This window comes from Etheostoma spectabile, unplaced genomic scaffold, assembly GCF_008692095.1.
Source record: "Etheostoma spectabile isolate EspeVRDwgs_2016 unplaced genomic scaffold, UIUC_Espe_1.0 scaffold00018787, whole genome shotgun sequence".
Taxonomy (NCBI): domain Eukaryota; kingdom Metazoa; phylum Chordata; class Actinopteri; order Perciformes; family Percidae; genus Etheostoma; species Etheostoma spectabile.
This window is the reverse complement of record NW_022604466.1, coordinates 87,059-97,664: the sequence shown is the minus strand read 5'-3', so window position 1 is coordinate 97,664 and position 10,606 is coordinate 87,059. Positions and strand designations below refer to the sequence as shown.

At 40.8% G+C, this 10,606-nt stretch overlaps 3 non-coding genes across 3 annotated transcripts; all 3 read right to left on the bottom strand.

The window, feature by feature from the left end:
• Window positions 1-1,230: 1,230 nt before the first annotated feature.
• Window positions 1,231-1,313, bottom strand: trnal-cag (transfer RNA leucine (anticodon CAG)). Its single transcript has one exon. It is a non-coding gene; the product is annotated as a tRNA-Leu (tRNA).
• Window positions 1,314-2,776: 1,463 nt separating this feature from the next.
• trnal-cag (transfer RNA leucine (anticodon CAG)) lies at window positions 2,777-2,859 on the bottom strand. Its single transcript has one exon. It is a non-coding gene; the product is annotated as a tRNA-Leu (tRNA).
• A 7,400-nt stretch (window positions 2,860-10,259) lies between these two features.
• On the bottom strand, window positions 10,260-10,333 carry trnan-guu (transfer RNA asparagine (anticodon GUU)). Its single transcript has one exon. It is a non-coding gene; the product is annotated as a tRNA-Asn (tRNA).
• Window positions 10,334-10,606: the final 273 nt, after the last annotated feature.

Here is a 10,606-nt window from a genome sequence, read left to right as displayed (position 1 = left end):
CCAAACATCTTTGAGAGACAGAGGGTCAGAAACCACTGAGGGCTCGCTGAGTCCACTCTGAAATCCAAACGACAAGGAAGCAATTTCAAACAGCGGGGTAAGTTAAAGTTTCAATTCTGTTGGATAAATGATTTGAATTGGACATTGAGACGGTTTGTGAGACAAATATTGACTGTGATTTAACTGAGGGATTCGGTGAAAGTTATCTTTTGTTTTGTAAAACTTTGGGTTGTGTACAAAACAGGAGAAAAGAGAAGGTTTTTTTTTCCAATTCTTCTGGTCACACTTGGCACTATTTCACAACTTTTGTCTGAAGTTCTCTATTCTGTCAGGGCTTAACTCTGTCTCCCCAACATCTTCTTTTTTTTTCTTGTTATGTCTCGGCAAGAAGTTATTATGCTTGTGGTTCGTCTGTCCATCTCTACATCAGAATCAGAATACTTTATTATCCGTGAAGGGAAACTCTTGAAAAGAGGGTTCCTTCGAGCCGTATTCTTCAAATTTTGCAAAAACATTCACAAGAACTCGTAAATCAATGATGAGATTTTGGGGGTCAAAGGTTCATGTCAAGGTGACTGCGTCTTCATGTCTGTCCATCCGATTCTTGTGAATGCAAGATCTCCAGAACTGTACTTGTATTTCTCCTGAACTGGTGTATTTGGTTGTTGTTAAGCCCCAGTGGCCTATGGGTAAGGCACTGGCCTCCTAAACCAGGATTGCGGGTTCAAGTACCACCTTGGGTGATTTTCAGCAGAGTGGCTCAGCGGAAGCGTGCTGGGCCCTTAACCCACAGGTCGATGGATCGAAACCATCCTCTGCTAATCTCCTTTGCTGGTGACACAAGGGTAGACAATCAGAAAGGGTGATGCAACAAGAAATTATGACCCTCAACCTGATTTCCATGGTGAGATGAATCATGATATAACTGCCGTAATTGTTGACAGCACCGTAAAAAGTAATGTTCTTGAGGAAAATCATGTTCTGGCAGCTTATTTGACAAATCGACATCCACTACCCTCAAGTCATGCTGTCTTTCCAGTGATGTGATTGGTAAGTGGTTGGGCTGTATACAGGTTTTAATCATATCCATCGGTTTAAAGACGCTCACAAAACGCGTACTTGCAATCGCGTTTCTCGTGCAGAGTCATGTCCTCTTAAATACAAAGAACTGCTAAGTTCTTTATTCCCAATATCAACTCTCAGAGATTAGTTCCAAATTAAAACAATTGTTGTCAGAAGTGGGATTTGAACCCACGCCTCCAGAGGAGACTGCGACCTGAACGCAGCGCCTTGGACCGCTCGGCCATCCTGACTGATCCAATAAACTTTCAGTAAGACCTGTTTAAAAAATTATAATTTAGTAAATTAACATGTCATGATATAGTTTCTCAGTCATCCATATCATAGTTAACAAGGGAAGGTTTCTCAACTGTCAGCCCAAATATATGGGCGTTCATGGAGACATGGAAGAAAGTCACCAGGGTGCAATGTGCTTGACAATGGCAATACATTGCACGGGATTGAAAGCAATGTGCAATACAGGCCAAATCCTATGGTGGGAATCAAGATCCACCAATGTTTCTGTCTACAATGTCCACCTGAATCCAGAAATGTCCCAGCCAGATGGGAAATAGACTGACAATTGGTCAATTGTGCAATTATCTTCAAAATGTCCAACTGTGTCCACAATTACACCTGCCAAATGGGAAATAAACTAATAACTGTCTTCATGGTCTAAATGGTCAAATATTGCCGTACAATGTCCACATTGAGTCCAGATGTGTGGTTCCTGATCCATGCTATTACCCCAAAAGATCAGAACTATGCCAAGGCACCTGGATTTGGTAAAAGGTTCTCCGCAGAGGTTTTGTCTTTAATCCAAGAGACTTCTTTAGTGGTTTTTTTTACACAGAAAGGTTGGACACAGTGCCCACTCCTCCACCCATATCTGACAATTGAAAGCTGTGGGAAAGGGGGTTCCAAAGCTACTAGACCATTCAACAAGCATTCTGATGCACTATCCTGGCCCATCAGGATGAACACTGTATACTCTGACTGCAGCAACACAAGTTCAAATTTCAGTGATACCTAATTTTTATGGTGATTACGAGACTGAATGCAAAGTGTGTATCCCCCATGTTTCTCAAAGCCTATCACTTCCAGTCAATACTGTCAAATTTGGAGCTCCTTCCAATTACATTAACAACCAGGTGACTCCTCAACATGACCCCACCAACGTACTGTTTACAGTCTAAATGACCAAGGAGAATAACCCTGTTAGCTTACTTTAAACTAGATGTGAAAAGTTGAAAGGTTGATCTTTTTCACCTATACTGTGACTTAGAAACAGGTTCCACTGAGACTTGAACTTAGACCGCTGGATTCACAGTGCAGAGTGCTACCCATTACACCATTGAACCTTTAAAAGTGTTGCAAGGGTTGCTAGGCAGTTTCTTTCATAATATCCACATGTGTGGTATTAAAGGCACACAACAATCACAACAATTATTGGCCAACTTAAGTCATTTAGTTAGCTAAGCGTTCAGAGGATGTGGGAAAAGCAAGTCAAGAACAGGTTTTAAAGGACTTGCCACAGACGTGAAGACAGCAGTAGATATGTCTACTGTGTACAAACACATGGTAACTTTACATCTGTTGACAATAAAGATGCCCACAAAACCCTGTAGTGGCCATTGAGTTTCTTGCGCACATTCATGTCCTCTTAAATACATAGAACTGCTTTATTCCCAATATCATGTCTCAGAAAAACAGTAGATGTCAGAAGTGGGATTTGAACCCACACCTCCAGTGGAGACTGCGACCTGAACGCAGCGCCTTGGACCGCTCGGCCATCCTGACTGATCCAACAAATACTTTGTAGGACCTGTCTCAAAAATTATAATATAGTAAATTAAACATGTCACGATACAGTAGGTTCTCAGTCATCCATGTCATAGTTAACAAGGGAAGGTTTCTCAACTGTCAGCCCAAATATATGAAGACATGGAGACATGGAAGAAAGTCACCAGGGTGGCAATCTGTTATAGTACCACTGTATGCATGTGTACCTGCATGCATTTCAAAATGTAGGCCAAGAAAAAAAAGAAACAGCCATATTCAAACAAAAAAAAGAATTTGACAGCAGAAAGCCCCATTTTAAGGACACACAGCAGACCTACAACGAAATTGTAATTGAACTGCTTTGAAATAGTAAGAACCTTCTTCATCACAACCTGACGGTGCAGTACTTGATCCACATGGATCCACTTGCTGTCCCTCTGGCTGTTCCTCTCTCTGTCCCATTTATGTTTTCTTCTCCTCACTCTCTTCTTCATCCTCCTCACCCTCTTCTTCATCTTCCTCACCCTCTGGAATATCCCTCTCTGTGTCAGAGCCCTCACTTTCATCACACGCCCTCTCTCCAAACTCCCAGAACTCCTCTGGCTCTTCCTGCTCTCCAGTCCCTTGATTTGTTTCTCTCACTGCTGTTTTTCTCACTTTTTGTTTACTAGGGCTCTATACCGCTTCCTCGTTTCATGATAAATATTAGAAGAAGAAAAAACGTAGGGGTATGCATTACATTTCCCTCCCTACTCAACCTGGGCATAAAGCCTGTCGATTACTTTACACAAACGTAGTTATTTGTTAACGCAATACAACAGCAAAGACGGATGAAGTTACGTGTTCAAAGTACTGACTTCCCGTACTCAAGTAGAAGTAGACTTAATTGTGTTAACAAATACTCTGGTAAAAGTAGAAGTACTGATTTAACTTCTTTACTCAAATACAAGTAACAAAGTACAGGCTTGGAAATTTACTTAAAGTATGAAAGTAAAAGTAGCCTTGCTGATGTTACTAGAGAGCACGCTGAGAAACTTCAGTGGACATTGAGAAAAGGCAAGGCAGCTTATTTGTATAGCATATTTCAGCAACAGGGCAATTCAAGTGCTTTACACAAAATCAGTTAAACAGATAAAACACTAGTAAAAACAGTTAAAAATCATAAGCATTAAAAACCGTAAAACACATGAATAGACAGTTAAAAAAAATAGACACATAAAACACAAGAATAAAAGTTACAGTGCAGCATAAGAAATTTAAAAAATGAGCAGTCATTTAAAGAAAGGCAGCATCAAAAGGAAGTCTTCAGCCTTGATTTAAAAGAACTGAGAGTAGCAGCGGATCTGCAGGTTTCTGGGAGTTTATTCCAGATATGAGGAGCATAGAAACTGAAAGCTGCTTCACCCTGTTTAGTTCTGACTCTGGGGACAGAAAGTAGACCTGTCCCAGATGACCTGAGAGGTCTGGGGGGTCATAGTGTAGTAGCAGATCAGAAATATATTTTGGACCTAACCGTTAAGTGATTTATAAACTAGCAAGAGTACTTTGAAATCAATTCTTTGAGACACAGGAAGCCAGTGTAAAGACTTCAGAACTGGAGTGATGTGATCCAGTTTCTTGGTCTTAGTGAGGACCTGAGCAGCAGCGTTCTGAATCAGCTGTAGCTGTCTGATTGATTTTTAGGGAGACCTGTAAAGACCCCGTTACAGTAGTCAAGTCTACTGAAGATAAAGGCATGGACAAGTTTTTCCAAATCCTGTTGACACATAAGTCCTTAACCCTTGATAATTCTTAAGGTGATAGTAGGCTGACTTTGTTATTGTCTTAATGTGGCTGGTAAAGTTCAGGTCTGAGTCCATGACTACACCAAGATTTCTGGCTTTGTCTGTTGTTTGTAACATTGTTGTTTGAAGCTGAGCGCAGACAGCAAAAGGCTCTTTATTCTTATTCTTTATTTGCCATTGCCTACATTTTAAATGTCTGTCTGCCAATAGGTCTAAAACATATAAACATATAGCTTATTTCTTGTGACAGAGACTGGGACTCCAGGTTAATAAGATTCTGACCGAGTAGCAGACATGAATTCAAGTGGGATTTTGTGAGAAGTCTGTGTATGTTCCCATCCAATTAGATTCAATTTGGTATTGATGATCAAAAATAATAACTAACTCCTGTGAAATTATTTGAAACTTAATGAGGACTAGATTAGGACTTAAAAAGATTTAAAGCTGAATCTGGTTTTCAATTTGGCCCAGGTGTGTCTGTTAAAACACCAACGGAGACAACTTCTCTCTGTTGATGCTTTATTACCATCAAGCATCAGGATAAAGATGGGGGGGGGGGTTAGCTCTGCTAAGGCTGTGTGTGTGTTAATAAAAGAAATAAACAACATTGTAAAGGCTACCATACACAATGTATAGGAATCTTACAGTGAGGAAAATAAGTATTTGAACACCCTGCTATTTGCAAGTGCAGCTTAGGCATTATATGGTGTGTTGAGGTGCTACAGGAACATTTCTGCAAACAGTCCTAGCAGGGCTCATCATGTTGTTGTGGCCGAGTGGTTAAGGCGATGGACTAGAAATCCTTGGGGTCTCCCAACGAGACAACGACAACGAGCGCTGTTTTTTAAGAGTGGTACCAAACCAATGACACATCAGAGTATACCAAATCGCAGATGTGCCTTCATAAACAATATTGTCTTATCTCATAGGTACTGGAAGCACCAGTCTCCACCAATGTATTTCTTATCAATCTGTGTTACAAGATTTGCAGTGAACGTTGTATTGTCCAGCAGAAAGGCAACGGGTGTTTACTTTTCAACTATGATTTATATCGTAGCAGTGCAAGCATTTTGCCCAGGTTTGATTTCAAGCCACCGCATATTTCAATTTCCTTGCGGGAGTCATCCCAAAAGGATTAATAAAGATAAGTCTAAGTCTATCTCAGAAAAAAGTCAAAAGAATTTCAAAATCTTCAGGGATGTAGCTCAGTGGTAGAGCTCATGCTTTACATGTATGAGGACCTGGCATCTCCAGCAGGTATTATGTAGAGTCTTTAAAAGAGCTGCAGAAGATATTACCTCCTGTGATAATCTGACTGGTAGAAAGCACTTTAAACGTACATGTTTTACAGTTTCTATTTACAGTATTTATTACCTGTAGTGTAGTATATTTACTGTATTACACTCCAGTTTTTATGGGTGTTACAGCGGGAATAAAAGGTATGAGCACTGTAGTTTCTTTTTTTATGGATGAAATAATCTCAACATGCCATTAAGTTTACTCTTCAGCAGGTGGAGACATTTCACTTCAGACACTTGCAACATCAGAGGCTTTGTTAAACATCAACAGACTGGAAATAGACTTGATACTGATACAAAGCACAGGAATTAGAAGAGGATGTTTTCAATCCCTCAACCTCTGGGTTATGGGCCCAGCACGCTTCAGTGTCTGTGATTGACATTTTGAGGGGAGATTTGGGACCCTGTGGCAACCAAGGTTCCAACAGCTTACGGGTAGTAAAGTTAAACATTTGGTAGACCTTGCAACTATCTTTTATTTGAGCTCCCTTATTACTCACACATTGATTATTCACATGTAAGACTTGTGATTGGCTGGTGTTTTAAAAAAAAGGGCATTGTGAGTACAGCTATAAACATCAGTAAGGAGTCTACCAAGTTGCCTCTTATCATTTTAGTTTGGACACCCAGTGAGGCTTACAATGTAAAGAGAGGAGCCTGGTTGGGCTAGAACTCTCCTCTGCTGGATCGGGCTGTACTGCACCGCCTAATATACACCCTTGACATATGGATAGTCCTAATATTTATATACAGGCTTATATTGCAATCTCGTCACCCTACATGTAGTGTACCTATATTAAATGAACACACTGTAGCAAAGCTTATGCAGTGTTTTTTAATTTTACCTGTGTTTTTTTTCTGTGAGGGACAACTCTGTCCGGCTTATTTATGTAGCATGGAAGCTAGCGTTAGCTAACTAGCAGCCAGCCTGCTTCCAAACAAATACTTTTTAATTATCTCAACACTTTTTACAGTCAAACTGAAACACTGGCGGTGAGCTCCAGGTCCTGCAGCTGCAGACGGACATGGATAGCTTCAGACCCGCTCACCACTAGTGTTGGTGGATTAGCAAGCTAGCGTTAGCAAACTAACACCGCTTATAAATAAATACATTTTAATTATCCTAACACTTTAAACAGTCAAACTCAAACACTGGCGGTGAGCTCCAGGTCTTGCAGCCACGGACGGACCGCCATCAATGGGTATAATGCGTGCCTTTTAAATTACATTTTTATTTTTTTTAAGCAGGCTGGTTGGTTAGTTTGCTAACGCTAGCTTGCTATTCCCCCAACACTGGCGGTGGGCTCATCGGGGGTTGTGCCGCTGCTATCGGGTCTGGAGCTTTCCATGTCCCGCTGGAGATCAGATCCCGTTGAGGTCGGCAGCGGAGATTTCTAGCGATGTTTCCCCGCTGGCCGTCTGCGTCTGCAGCACCTGGAGCTCCAGTGTTTCAGTTTAACTGTTAAAAAGTGTTGAGCTAATTAAAAGGTATTTACAGTATTTAGAAGCAGGCTGGATGCTAGTAAGCTTATGCTAGCTTTCATGCTACATAAATAAGCCGGACAGAGTTGTCCCTCATCTGGGGATAAAAACCCTGCTGCCCCCTCCCCCCCATCCTGTTGGCTCAGAGCTCCACAGACTAAGTCCACAGGTACAACTTAGTTTTGCACCAAAGGTATCGCAAGAAGTGTTGCAAAAGTCGAGAGCGCAGACTCGCCGCTGTGGAAAAGTGACTGAAGTGAAAAAAAAATGAAATAAAGTACAAGTACAGAATTTTTTTCTACAAGCTCTCAAATCATATTCTCTAAGTGCTCACATCACATCTACGCGCTCTCACATTTGCACCATATTTACCTTCATATTCTTTGTTGAACTTTATTGCTTTACAAACACCAAAGCAAGTAAGCGCTGTGACTAACATTACTCTTCTGAAGTGATTTTGGAGAGGGACATCAGGTAGAAATACTCTGGTTGACTAGCATGACACCGTTGTATTCATATAATAATCAATCCAGGTTAACGTGAATGACAGTGACTGCATGTTGCTTCCTCTAAATTTCAGGTTGTGGTCGACTAGCGAGGCCAGCTCGTCGGTTTGATAAACTGACCAGACCTGCATGCCTCTTGTTTCTTTGGGCTAGTTGTATTAGCTTTAGCCTGGCTGGTAGCAGCTTTCTGCTTGTTTCTTTAAGCTAACTATTTTAGCTTTAGACCGGCTGGTAGCAGCTTTCTGCTTGTTTCTTTAAGCTAACTATTTTAGCTTTAGACCGGCTGGTAGCAGCTTTCTGCTTGTTTCTTTGGGCTAACTATATTAGCTTTAGACTGGCTGGTAGCAGCTTTCTGCTGGTTTCTTTAAGCTAACTATATTAGCTTTAGCTTGGCTGATAGCAGCTTTCTGCGGTGGGAAATGGCCGGGAGACGTTGTGATTATGTTGCATTAATCAGGGGATTTAGTTTGTATTTGTAGAGAACATAAAACACTGACTACTGTAGCGTCCCTGACTACCCATGAAAACTATGACATCACTGTATCAGCGGCAGCTGCTGCCTCCGGTACTTTTCTACACACGAAGAGCCTCACTTCCCATAACAATAAACCCCGTCGGACTAACGTCACATCCACACGTTGCCCACATGGCTACCTGTCTTAAAGGGGAATGGTCAGATGGTAATAATCATGTAAAGGAGAAACGGTGAAAGTTTACTTTTCTATCAAGCAGCAAAAAAGTATTAGCGTCAACATCACCACGTCCTGCGATGCGACTATCGCGCATGCGCACATCGCGATGTTGATGCTAAAACACAATATTGTTCAGCCCTAACTGACGATATACTTCAGTAAGCTAGTTTGCCAATTTTATCTTGGGTAATGCCACATGTAAGTATATCTTACTTTATTTAGATACCCAACATAGGTTATACTACGTACACTGTATAACAATACATTACGTGTTTCTTTATTTCATCTTACATTTTTGCTAGTCTGTTGTGTAGTTATATTGTTTTTACAATTATATTTGTTTAATATCTGTGACTCATTACTATCTAAGTAACTGGTCATTGTGTTTTCTCCCAGTTTCACCCTTTGTTACTCAAATAAACGTGTTACAAGGATCCCAGTCGCCAGTGCTTGATGGTGGAAGGTGTTTAGCTGCTGGTCAGATTGCACTGCGTTACGTACGTGAAGGACAAGACATATTTCATGGTAAGTATTTCCAGGTAATCTCTGCACCTCTAATCTCTGCACCTCTGTTATTCTAATATTACCATGTAATAAAAGGTTGTTTGACAGTAACTACCAGAAGCATACAGATACAGATTTAAAAGAGCAAGTTTTTGGTTGATTTGTCAAATTCTTCCTCATTAGTTTAACGTTTTAAAGAGTACCATTTCCTTTAAAGCAGACCCCCGACAGTGGATGTATCCTTTTGTCATCATTGATGGGTCATAAACACTTCATCTGCCTCCATCTCAATAACAATTCTTTTCATTTTTTCAAGCAGTAACTAAACCCCTAACCAACATTTTTAACTGAAAACCAATGTATGTGAGTGTCAAGTAATGTTATTGTTGGATTCAGGTCCAAATTTTGACATTATAGCGCAATGCAAAGGTGCATACCAGATTTTTTTTCTACATACCTGGAGCGATGCAAAGCAGGGGTGGCCGACTAGTCAAGGAACAGCAAGAGACTTGGTATTTAAGAATACAAACTGACTATGTGACAGATGTGTAATCTGTCATGTCCTTCCTTCTGAAGCTCTAACCAGGAGCCATTCCTCGCCTAAAACAACATGAGTTATTCCAGTGAGTGAAAAGAAAACTTACATCTACAAAGATAAATTTGAAAGCTGTGACTCCCTGATGGTCTAGTGGCTAGGATTTGGCGCTCTCGCCACCGTGGCTTGGGTTTGACTCCCGGTCAGGGAATGGTCAGGACTTACAGACTCAGGTGTGATGTTTGAAAGAATAAGTTCCTGGACTTCATTTTGATTTGTCAAATTCTTCCTCATTAGTTTAAATGAATTGACAACATCAGTTATATGACTTACAGTTCTCAAAGACGCACACAATCTCAACTGGTTATCCTTTAGACAGCTAGTCTCTTTTTCTTTTCTCTCACTTTTTGTCTCTATCTGGCCTTATGTATTTGCTTGTATTACATCACGTGACCTGCATACCAATGACCGTAAAGATTAATATGTACAGTACATGGTTTTCAGAACTCTACCTTCAGATAAAGGTAAGGCCTTGGGTTATCTTTGGGCTGCTCTATATTCACCTGCAGAATGATAAACCCTAGAGTTGGCTCACTCCAGATTATTTAAGCAACAAACGTCCCTGGGTGGACTTGAACCACCATCCTTTCGGTTAACAGCCGACTGCGCTGACCTATTGCGCCACAGAGACTGCATATGTCTGATGTTTTTTTAATTTCTGATTCTGATGTAGAGTTGGACAAAACGACTCAAAAGCATAATACTTCTTGCCGTGACATAACAAGAAACAGTAAGAAAAAGAGGTCGGAAAGATAGGGTTCAAGACAATTTTTTCAGGACACCCAAACTTTGTCGCTCAATATGGCAGGAATTCTATGCATCCAGGGCCAAATGTTTTACCATTTCATCCACTACGGGCCCCTAAGGAACTTTACATGTGTTGACAATAAAGATGCTCACAAAA